The sequence below is a fragment of the Pongo abelii genome, chromosome 7, assembly GCF_028885655.2.
Source record: "Pongo abelii isolate AG06213 chromosome 7, NHGRI_mPonAbe1-v2.0_pri, whole genome shotgun sequence".
Lineage (NCBI taxonomy): Eukaryota > Metazoa > Chordata > Mammalia > Primates > Hominidae > Pongo > Pongo abelii.
This window is the reverse complement of record NC_071992.2, coordinates 110,086,365-110,098,960: the sequence shown is the minus strand read 5'-3', so window position 1 is coordinate 110,098,960 and position 12,596 is coordinate 110,086,365. Positions and strand designations below refer to the sequence as shown.

Sequence of the window (12,596 nt, the reverse complement as noted above, 5' to 3'; positions counted from 1 at the left end):
GACAGAGCTAGGTCTCAGAAAACCAATCAGATGATGGTCATTTCTTGGAATTTAAAGAAAATCCAAGATCAAATAAAAGGCTTAGCTGTCTGAGAAAAAAATGTCTGAGGGAAGATGAGCATGCTCACGTCTACCAGATCCAGCTTGCGTGTTCAACATCAGACCGACTGCATCATTATCTCAGACATTCCTGCAGAAATGGGTTCTACATGGTGGGGTAATTAATCTCAATTCAGAATAGGCTTTGCTAAAGAATATTTACTGGAGGATAAAGCAATGACTCCTTAAGTTAGTGTTTCTCAGAAGGGCCTATGTAATCACCTGCATCAGAAATCCAGAGTGCCAGCCAGGCATGGTGGCTCACATCTGTAATACCAGCACTTTGGGAGACCGAGGCAGGAGAATCACTTGAGCTCAGGAGTTCAAGACCAGCCTGAGCAACATAGAACCTATCTCTACAAAAAATTTTAAAATTAGCTGGTGTGGTGGCACTTGCCTGTAGTCCTAGCTACTTTGGAGGCTGAGGCAGGAGGATTACTTATGCCCAGGAAGTCGAGGCTGCAGTGAGCCATGATTGCATGCTGCGGTCTAGCTTGGGCAACAGAGCAAGGGACCCAGGGACATACCCTGAACCAGGATTTCATAGTGTAAGCCCCAGTTTTAGTGAACTGTAGTTTGGAAGACCTGGAAGGCATTTGTCCAATGTACAACTGATGATGTGAATACTTATTAGCCATCCCATTCATGAGATTCTCCAGCAATTTCATGGCATGGGTAGCTGGAGCCAGATTAAGGGCCCTGCCTACTGGGCAGTTGCTTGGAGCCAGCATCTATAGATGAAGTTAAAAATCTTCCTGGAATAAACAAAGTACAAAGTGGGTCCACTTCTGTCAGAGTAGATAGTGGGGAAGAAAATCTTTACTAGCCTCAAACTATCTTCCTTAAATATTTTTCAGACTATCACAAGGTGGCTGTCAGCTAAGATTTTTAAACAGCATTATGTATGATTCAGTGTTTCTTACTTCGAACTAGTGATTCATTTTGTTATCTAAGTTTTAAATCTTGTAATAATTCTCTCAAGTGTTCTGGTTTGTAAAACTGCCAAAAACAAAACTCAACAGAGAAGCCTCCAAACAAAAACCCCAAACACAAACTCAGAATGTAGGCTGGGCGTGGTGCCTTACGCTTTATTCCCAGCACTTTAAGAGGCTGAGGTGGGCAGATCTTAGACCCGAGGAATTGGAGTCCAGCCTGGATGGATGAAACCCCATCTCTACAAAAAAAATAGGATATGGTGGTGTGTGCCTGTAGTCCCAGCTACTTGGGAGGCTTAGGTGGGAGGATGGCTTGAGCCTGAGGGGCCAAGTCTGCGGTGAGCCGAGATCGCACCACTGCACACCAGCCTGTCAGCCTGTGACAGAGCGAGACCCTGTCTCCAAAAAAGTAAGAGCTACATGAAAGTAAGACCTGTTTTGCTTAAATTTAGCAGAAAATGGACTCTGTCCTGGCCCGCAAAAGTAGTTAAGAAAGATTCAGCTTCAGCCTAAAATAATGACTAGCAGAAAATTAGTTTCACTTCATTCCACTAAATAAATGTGGAACAAAAACTGTGAACTCTAGGTTTCAGGGGGTTCAAAATTATTTGCTTTTCTGGGTTCCTATTGGCCTTGGTTGAGCCTGCAGGTAATCATGACTATTTAGAATTATTGAATTAAATAACTGAATGGAGTTGAGTCCTAAGAAGTACTTATTGAGTAATAATTGAAGACAAAGTTTCTGCCATCATCAAGTTAACAGAGCAAGGCAGATATTAAGTAATTAAAATATTATTTTACACTTCTATTAGGTGAGGGTTTTGTGTGGATGGACTCATGATAAAATATTCTGAATGTGTAGTATGTAACACGTAAAGAACATAAAATGCAAGTACCTGAAAAATTGAGAAATTTAGCACTCATAGATTTCATTTTGAGTTTTAAAGAATAAAAATAGGCTGGGCGCAGTGGCTCATGCCTGTAATCCCAGCACTTTGGGAGGCCAAGGCAGGCGGATCACCTGAGGTGAGGAGTTCAAGACCAGACTGGCCAACATGGTGAAAACCCGTCTCTACTAAAAATACAAAAAATTAGCTGGATGTGGTGGTGGGCACCTGTAATCCCAGCTACTTCGGAGGCTGAGGCAGGAGAATCACTTGAAACTGGGAGGCAGAGGTTGCAGTGAGCCGAGATTGTGCCATTGCACTCCAGCCTTGGGGACATCAAGACTCCATCTCAAAAAAAATAAAAAAATAAAAAAATAAAAAAGAATATAAATATTAGAAATTTAACATGCTTTGACTTTTAGGAATAATTCCAAGTTTTCATAACTTTTTTGTCTGGGAGGCTATCTAGACTTTCTTACTAACAAATGTCTGTAAATTAATTACTTATGTATTTTCTAGGGATAATATTGGAGGAATGCTTAAAACATTATAGACAAAAGTGTTGAAATATTTTCACCATCATGAAGCTGTGAGTTGAAAGCATTAGCCCAAGTCCTTTCACTTGTTCAGTTTTGTTTTCTTTCTTTTTTTTTTTTTTTTGAGATGCAGTCTTGCTCTGTCGCCTAGGCTGGAGTGCAGTCGCGCAATTTTGGCTCACTGCAACCTCCACCTCCCAGGTTCAAATGATTCTCCTGAGTCAGCCTCCTGAGTAGCTGGGATTACAGGCACCTGTCACCACACCTGGCTAATTTTTGCATTTTTAGTAGAGATGAGGTTTCACTATGTTGGACAGGCTGGTCTCAAACTCCTGACCTCAGGTAATCTGCCTGCCTCAGCCTCCCAAAGTGCTGGGATTACAGGTGTGAGCCACCGCGCCTGGCCTTTAGTTGTTTTCATCCTATAAATCATACCTCCTTTGCTTTGGAAAATTGAATCAGTAATATTTATCAATTACATTTTCCTTATTCCTATTATTAGCAAGTCTATTGAACCAGCAATGTCTCACTTTTCAAGAAAATGAGTTCCTAAAATGCAGTGGTGGCAACCCTGAAACATGCACGTTCTTAACATTTGGATTTAATCTGGAAGGATGTATAAACCATGTAAGGAATATATGAACAGCTCTCAGAATCTTGTTAACCTGGTATCCCAGAGTACAGAAATAGCCTCTGTAATTCAGAAATGCAATCACCTGTTAATCTCTCTGATGGGTGGTTTAGGCGTTTTCAGTGTTTAATCAACCTAATTCTTTGAGCTGGAAGCTGGAGGCTAGAGATAGCATGTGATGTACAGGGGAACCCCATGTTGGAACTTGGCCATCTTCCAACAGGAATGGGCTTATACAGGGACTTCTGCCCTTGGAATTTTCTTTTCTTTTTTTTTTTTTTTATTACTCGCATAAAGCTGGAAGGAAAAAAATCTGGCAGAGTCTATAGCTGTAGTGAATAGGATGGGATTTGAATCAGACAGACCAGGGTTGGAGTCCCAATTCTGTAGTCAAAGGCTGTGTGACTCAGACAAGAAATAAAACCTCTCTGTGTCCCCATTTTCTGTCTATAAACTGGAATCTACTTTGTAGACATGCTAAATGAGAAAACAAAATTTTAACTGGTATACCAACATGTCATGAACATTGTTATTGTTGCTGAAAAACAATGACTATAAATGATACATATGTATTTTACTTTTGAAAAAAAACTTATAAATTTAAAAGCACTTTATTATTTTAAAATTTTCAAAGAAGACTCAAACTTCTTTCTGAACAATGCTGTGTGATGAGATGCTTGCCCTTGATCCCAGGAACTGAAACACGTGGCAAGTGGAAGCGATCTGATTTTGCAGAACAAGCCCACTTTATTCAGCTAATGGGAGGGCAGAGGTGTGAAGAATGTGGGAAGTGCTTAGCCTCAATAACCTCTTTCTTCTAAATGAGTGATGCTGGCTGTGGGACAAAGCAAGAAGGGCCCTTGCTGAACCCACCAGTCCACCAAGGATGTTAACAGCTGGCATGCAACTAGATGGTTTCACTTGCAGGGTCCTGGGGATAAATGAGGTCTATTCCCGCAGTGGCTTAGAGCACTCATGAAACCTTCTCATGAAATCTGGAAAGGAGGGAGCCCTTCTAGAGAGTGGGCTGGGCTCTCGTGCTTTCCCTCTGTCAGATGCACACCTGGAGAGGAATGGAAAACACAACCTCAGCTCAGGAGAAGCCAAGAAATGAACATGAGAAGGTCCACAGAAACAGGGCCAAGTGTAACACACCGGACACAGACATGACATTGATGCTCACCTTCAGTGTGGATTCCCAGAGTGACCAAAGTGTGGCAATCAGGAATTGTTCTAAAAGAAGCCTTGACTTGAGAAATCTGGGGGCATTGGCTTTTATTGGTTAATCAAAAACCTCATTTTGATTGGGGAAAAATAAGTTGTTCCTAGGTAAATCCATTCCCTGAATTGTGGCGGGGGGCGGGGTGGTGGCGGAAAGGACTTGGTTTGTGTTTGGGGGAAAATTTGCTATCGGTTGTTTCTTGCAGACTTTGGAAGGGACCTTGGATTTCAAAAGCAGGCACAGCCATATTGTGTCTTTCCTCATGTCTTCTGAGTCATTTACAATGTCTCATGTGGCTGGTTATCAATGAACTGTGTCATTGCTCAGACATGGCGCCCCTGCTCCATCTTTTGTGTTTGAGATGGAATCTACATAAATATTTGCTGATCAAGTCTCCTGTGCTAAGTGTTGGGGGTACAAAATATGAACAAAAGTCTTTGATGTCATGAACCTCACACTCTAGAGATAGTTGGACACACAAAAACTTTACCACTCTAACTTCTTGTCTTTTCATTGACTCATCTACATTGAAAAATGTAGCAACCTGTTTTGAGATGGATTAGATGTAAATTAAACTTCTTTTGGTACAAAGTCATTTCTTTCCTGGAGTAAATGTAATGACACTTTTTATGATACCCAGTGGCTCTCGAAGAGCAATAAAAAATGTTAATGGTTAATGTTTGACTGAAGCTGAAGGGAGAGGCTGGGAGGCAAAGCAGGGAAGAGGGAGTGTTCTCGGGGGAGATACTCCAGTCGTAGCAAAAGTCTCAACCACTGAATGGAAGAAAAGGACTTTTAACCACCATTTTGTGACTTACAGAAAGGTAAGGGCTGACATGTCTTAACTGTGTCAGTAACATATTTATTCCAGAAGGACAAAGTAGATGGAGGGGGAGGGCACTTAAAAAGTTGCTTGACAAATTTGTTCCTTGAGGTGGGCCATGTAGATGCTGAGAAGGGAAATTTGTTGCTGGCGTGACAAGTTTTGCTTGTGGAGCACAATTTTTTTTTTTTTTGTAGTTTCTTTTCATTGGTCCATATTTTATAAATTCATTTGATGAAGTGGCTGCAGTGAAATCAAGCTTGGCAGTGGAATTAAAGGGGAAATTGAGTTCTCTGATGTTTAAACATGTATCACACCCACTCTGTGATGAGCATATAAAAGTCCCTGGTCTTAAGATGCTCTAGGGCTCTTGTATTCTAGAAATTGGGGTGGAATCACATTCTCAAAAAGCATGTCATTCTATCTACTTCTCAGAGAATGAGATTCAATTTGGGATTCTTAGAATTGTCTAGGACACAGCAAGGGAGGGAACATGCAGAGAAGAAGAAAAGCCTTTTTGTAAAAGTACTAGAATAAGAATTGAAGACAGACAGACAGACCTGCCTTCACAAGTGAGAGAAGAGGCTGATGTGCGTGTTAATCAGCTTCCTGGGCTGCTTTTGGCCTTGGTGGTGGAGGTACCACCTGCTAATGTGTGGTTATTTTTATGTTAAGCCATGCACAGCTTATTGGTATCTTCAATGGTCCGATATTTGCCTCTGTCTTGGTCTTTTCTTTATGACAGGTGACTTTATGGGGACAGATGCCCTCTGTGGTAGGGGACGCCGAGGAGCAGATTGGAAGGACAGTGCCTTCTCTAATATTTTCTTGTCCTAGTTTTTCTTCAAAAGCTTAAATAGCAAATGAGGCATTATTTGAAAGAAGAAGAAAAACATGTTTAGATGAAAGGAAGATGGATGCTATTCAGCTCTCAACAGGAAACAAAGCAAGTCCTTTACTGAGAGAGGGTTTCTAGTGAGTTACGGGGCCATATGAGTCTTCAGGGTTGGCCAGATGGGTTAGGCCAGTTTCATCATTTTCCAGCCCATGAGCACAGAACAGAGATCTGCCACTAGAGACTTGCCTAACCAGGTAGTTGTGAGAAGTAAATTAGAATAGTAGGTAAAGAGCTTACTATGTTGCTTTGTGCTTGGTACACATCCAGTGAATGTTAGCTCTCTGTTCTATGAGAAAGTTCAAGTAGGTGACTCAGGATGAATTGAGAAATTTTTGTTTCGTTCTTTAGAAAAATAAAAAAATCAGTAATGCCATAAAAATAGCATCTACCATTATGCAAGAGAGGAGCTAATTCTATGTTTAGGAAGTGGGATTCAAAAATATGAGAATAATAAAACTATTGGTTTTGCTATATATATAGCATTTTAAAGCCCCTCTCATGGTTCCCATGTAAGTCTTTGGGTGAGGTGCAGGTGTGGCATCCTTTGAAACTCACCCAGATGACCCCTGAAAAAAGTCATCACTGTTCAAGGTGAAGGTTACATTTCCGGTACCTCCTCCTTTCTCATACAAAAGGCAAAATATGGCTGGGTGTGGTGGGTCATTCCTGTAATTCCAGTACTTTGAGAAGCTGAGGAGGGAGAACTGCTTGTGCTGGAGTTCAAGACCAGCCTGGGAGGTCTGAACATAGGGAGACCCTGCCTGTACAAGAAAATTAAAAATTAGCCAGGCATGATGGCACTTATCTGTAGTCCTAGCGACTTGGGAGGCTGAGGTGAGAGGATTCGTTAAGCCCAGGAGTTTGAGACTGCAGTGAGCCATGATTGCGCCACTTCACTCCAGCCTGGGTGACAGAGTGAGAACCTGTCTCAAAAAAAAAAAAAAAAAAAAAAAAAAAGCTGGATGACATGCAAAATATATCCTGGCAGAAACTCTACTTCTTGTTCCACTGTCAAAAAAAAAATGTCTAGAAGGATGTGTCCCTCATTTTTCTTTCACATTAACAGCAACAACTCTGAGGAGGAAAGCTGGGCATTGTCATGCTTCTTGCTCTGGAGGCCGACAAACAGTGCTTGAACAGAAGCTGGTTCACATGGGTAGAGATGTATAGATTTGACATAAAATTGCATTGATTCAGAAATCCCTGGTGTCAGATTTAGAATGGGGCTAGTTGTTCTGTAACTGCTCGTTGATTATCCAAAGAAAGACACACTGAATTTTAAGGGAATATCTATCTACTTATTTGTTACTTGTGAGAACAGACAGGAAGAAGAAGGAATGTTTACTTCTAGGTACAAGAAATATTAACTTAATAAAAGCAGATATTCCCCTAGTGGCTGAGGTATTAACTACACTAAAGTTGATTTTTTTTTTTTTTCACTTAAGCAATACATAACAAGCTAAGCTATACTTGATTGTTGTGCATGTGGTACAAAGAAAATTTCTCTTCAAATATCCTGTAAGACTGACATGGAATTCTCTCATTCATGATATTTCTGAGTTATTCATTTTTGACCATATACTTATTACTTAAAAATATTAGGACTTGTTCTTAAGTGAGGGACAAAGAGAATGGAAATGGTAGATTTGTTCCCTTAACATCTAAGCTAAAGATGAGCTCTCTTCCTCACCAAGAGGCCATCTAGCAGAGTGGCTTGGTGCTTGGCCCCTGCATTCACACCACTTCCTCAAGCGCTCTAAGCTCAGTTTCCTGCTCTGTGGGATAACAACAGGACCCACATTATATGACTGTGTTGTTCAAGTAAGTTGTCCAAAGTGTTTAACTTAGCTTGCATTTGTTGAGCATTTGCTATTTTTTAAAACAGTTCCAACGATTTAAAAAAAAAAAAAATTCATGAATGAGATTTCATCGTGGTCTGGCACCTTTTACTAAGCAGAATTAAATTTATTTTCCCTTCCTCTCCTACCCATCCAAGTTGTCAGTTATGATTTAATTACAGAAATCAGAAAGTGAACCTGCCATACTTAAGCATGACTGCACATTCTTGGCATTAAAATTCCTGCCTTGGGTCACTTTGCAAATGAACTGGTATTAGAGTATTTTTCTTTCTTTTCTCTTCTCTTCTCTTTTCTTTTCTTTCTTTCTTTCGATCCTTCAGTGTCTAAATCCTATGGGATGGAACCTAATTTAGATTTACTTCCTACTGAATTTCTAAGGCCAGGATGTGTTGCTTTATTATCTTGACAAAATGCTCGTCCATAAACTTTATATTACATAAAGAAATGTTGTGTTATACATAAAGAAACACTTTGTCAAAAAAAAAAGTCAAGCCACCTTTTATGAGAAATAGTGATTCCAGTCCTCCTCTTTAGTCCAGGGAAGATGCTTGTGATATTGTTCTGCTAGATCTGGGGGAGAAAGGGTCTCCCCCTGCCACCTTCTAGGGTTTTTGCGGGTATATAGCTGCACACGTGAGGGAAGTCAATGCTGAAATTCTTCCTGGCTACCTGCTTAAAGCCCATTTATGCCTAGTGTTCCTTACTGGAACACTAAGCATGTGGGAGTTATTTATATCCTACTGCACAAGGTCATCGTCAAGGTCTGATTGCAAAAATTCAAAAAATTGCAACCTCAGGCATAAATGGGTTGCGACATCAGGCAAGCGCCCTGGTGGAACAGTCACTGTTGTCCCTAGGTCAGTGGCTCCCTTTCCTGTGACTGCTCTGGCCCCCCTTCCATTCAATGCCGGGACGTTTTGGGAGACTTGGAGGAGAGGCCTCTTCTCCCCAGCTGACCCTTCCCTTGCTCTGTCTTGGGGAGCACTGGGGGAACAAAAGCCAATCTGGGAAAAAAACAAGCATGACACCTCTCTCAAATATTTCTTGGAACTTGTTATTCTTTTCTTTAATAAGAATAATTATGCTAGTAATCCCATTACTGGGTATATACCCAAAGGATTATAAATCATTCTACTATAAAGACACATGTACACATATGTTTATTGCAGCACTATTTACAATAGCAAAGACTTGGAGACAACCCAAATGCCCATCAATGATAGACCGGATTAAGAAAATGTGGCACGTATCACCATGGAATACTATGCAGCCATAAAAAAGAATGATTTCATGTCCTTTTCAGGGACATGGATGAAGCTGGGAACTGTCATTCTCAGCAAACTAACACAGGAACAGAAAACTAACACAGGAACAGAAAACCAAACACTGCATGTTCTCACTCATAAGGGGGAGTTAACAATGAGAACACATGACACAGGGGAACATCACACATCGGGGCCTGTCCTGGGGTGGGAGGCAAGGGGAGGGAGAGTATTAGGACAAATCCCTAATGCATGTGGGGCTAAAACCTAAATGACAGGTTGATGGGTGCAGCAAACTGCCATGGCATGTGTATACCTATGGAACAAACCTGCATGTTCTGCGCATGTATCCCAGAACTTAAAATTTTTAAAAAAAGAAAAAGTGAGACAAACATTTTTTTAAAAAAGAATAATTATGCTAGTAATGTGTATTATAATTGATTATGTCAATCTAAACCATTTTAAGTTCTCCAGGGGACCATTTAGCCTCTCGTGAGCCCATCTTCCCTATCAGGAACCTATTGGTAGAACAAATCATCTCCTCCAATTTTGCATGTGTGTAAATCCAGATTGTCATATACTGAAAGATTGGCATATCTATATTACAGAGTTTAGTGACAGAAAGCTGGGCTTATGTTTATGTATGTATGTTCATCCCTCCCTCATTCCTTTCCTTCCTTCTTCCCTGTCTTCCTCTCTGCTGTAAAAATAAATCATCCAGCTGCCCATTCCCTCCCCATGTGGAGTAATCTGTTTGAAGTGTGAGGCAGAAGCCCAGATTTATACCTGTCTGCTTGTTTCGAGCTTATTAATGGCCACTTTAATTGGGTCCTTAATTTGTCAAAAGTGCAAATTGATCAGATGCTTCTGCGGTTCTCTAAACCTTGAGTGATGTAATTGGTGCCAGAGATCTGTGAGCCAGACCAAAAAGATGGGCATGACAGATCTGAACACTAATCGATGAATAATGGTTTGAGCCAGATTTTCATCTGATCTTTATATCTATCTGGACTTGCCTTATAATTTATGCCGCTCTTAGCAATATACAGTGAGGAGGAAAAATAAATGGCTCACAGTATATTTGGCACTGTTTGGTCCTGGTGGTGGTATGAATTCCAGTCACATCCCTTCTTGCCCACACTACCTTAGGATATTTGAAAACAAATTCTGTAGCTCTCTCCTTCTGCAACTTCTTGTTCTTTGAAGCTTCATGGCTCAGCCTTAGTGCTAGGTGAATTATTTTAATTCAAAGCCCTTCATGCTTTTTAAAAAATAAATAAGAGATGACTGACTCTAAGATTTGTCTATCACTTAGCTTTTTTTCACGGGGGACAAAAATCAATGCTTATGTGTTGACTTGTAACTTTGGAGATCTGGGACGTAGAAACTCCCTGTCCTTACTCGAATAAATGGGTAAATGACAAGAGTGTCTAAACATCACTTTCCCATCTTGCAAGATGGTGGGTGAAAAAGTTGAGAAGCTGGATACTAAGGAGAAGAAACCTGAAGCTAACAAGGCTTTGCCGGTGGCAAGGTGAAAAGGGAGAACCTCAGAGCTAAAAAGCCCAAGAAGGGGAAGCCTTGCTGCAGCCCAAATCCTGTCCTCATCGGAGGAATTGGCAGATATTCCTGATCTGCTATGTATTCCAGAAAGGTCATGTACGAGAGGAGGTACTAGCTGCTAAACCCAAGACTGAAAAGAAGAAACTTGCAACTGTTATAAACCCAGTTGAGGTGACAAGAATGGTGATGCCTGGCTGTTTAAACTTCACAAAATGCCTTGATATTATCCTACTAGAGATGTGCCTCAAAAGCTGTCCAGCCATGGCAAGAAACTCTGTAGTCAGCATGTGAGAAAACTTCGAGCCAGCACGGCCCTCGAGACCATTCTGCTCATCCTCCCTGGGTGCCACCAAGGCAGGAGGGTGGTTTTCCTGGAGCAGCTGGGCAGTAGCTGGTTACTTGTGGCTGGACCTCTGGTCTTCCATGGAGTTCCTCTGTGAAGGACACACCAGAAATTTGTCATCACCACCTCCATAAAAATTGATATCAGGACTGGGTGCAGTGGCTCACACCTATAATCCCAGCACTTTGGGAGGCCAAGGTGGGTGGATCACTTGAGGCCAGGAGTTCGAGACCAGCCTGGCCAACATGGTGAAACCCCCGTCTCCATTAAAAATACAAAAATTAGCCGGGTATGGTGGCACACACCTGTAGTCCCAGCTACTTGAGAGGCTGAGGCATGAGAATCGCTTGAACCTGGGAGGTGGAGGTTGCAGTGAGCTGAGATGGCATCATTGCATTCCAGCCTGGGCGTCAGAGCAAGACTGTCTCAAAAAAAAAAAAAAAAAAAAAAATTGATATCAGCAGTGTGAGAAACCCAAAACATCTTACCGATGCCTACTTTAAGAAGCAGTTGTGGAAGCCTAATCAGTAGGAGGGTGAGATCTTCGACACAGAAAAAGAGAAATGTAAGACTACAAAGCAGCGCAAGGCTGATCAGAAAGCCATGGACTGGCAAATTTTACGAAAACTCAAAGCTATTCCTCAGCTCCAGGGCTACCTGAAATCTGTGTGTGCCCTGATGAATGGAATTTATCCTCACAAGTTGGTGTTCTAAATTTCTTAAGAAGAACCTAATTATGTAACTGAAAAAAAAATAAATGAATGCCATTAATCCTCTTGGGAACTTGGAGCCCGGTGGGAGAATCAATGAAGCCTTGGGTGGGCTGCTGGGATGCAGGGGGCTCTGGGTGTCTAATGACTGAGCAGAGCCCCCTGTGAGGCCACCTCTGTCCTGGGATGGCAGCACAGGCTAAACGAAAGTTGCATGGGTCTTCATTTGCTAGGGCTGCCTTAACAAAATACCACAGAACGGGAGGCTTAAACAGCAGATATTTATCGTCTCAGTTCTGGTGACCAGAAGTCCAAAATCAAGATGGCAGTAGGGTTGGTTCCTCCTGAGAGCTGTGAAGGAAGGATCTTCTCCGCACCTCTCTCCTTGGCTTGTAGATGGCTGTCTGTAGATTCACACAGTGTTCTTTCTTTGTGGATGAGCCTGTCTCCAAATCTCTTCTTAGAAGGACATCAGCCATTGTGGATTAGAGCCCACTCTAACAACCTCGTTTTAACTTCATTACCTCTGTAAAGACTCCAAATAAAGTCACATTCTGAGGTGCTTGGAAGTTAGGACTCCAACATATGCTTTTTGAGGGGGAGGGAGACACAATTCTACCCATAGCATTTGGACTGATTTAAAAAAGGGAAGATTCCTAAGGTGAAGCACAGAAATGAGGAGAAATAGTGAGACACAAAGATATATTTGCAGTAGAAACAAAACTTCCCAGACCAAGGCAGCCTTTTCCTCCAGGCAGGTCGGGGCAGGTCATGTCAGCATCTGAAAAAAAGAGCAGCTACAAAGTAGGGGGAAAAAACCTTTTCAAC

The 12,596-nt window shown here is 41.6% G+C and overlaps 1 pseudogene; it reads left to right on the top strand.

Moving 5' to 3' along the window:
• Positions 1–10,609: 10,609 nt before the first annotated feature.
• On the top strand, positions 10,610–11,772 carry LOC100461871 (large ribosomal subunit protein eL6-like; annotated as a pseudogene).
• The last annotated feature ends 824 nt before the right edge of the window (positions 11,773–12,596 follow it).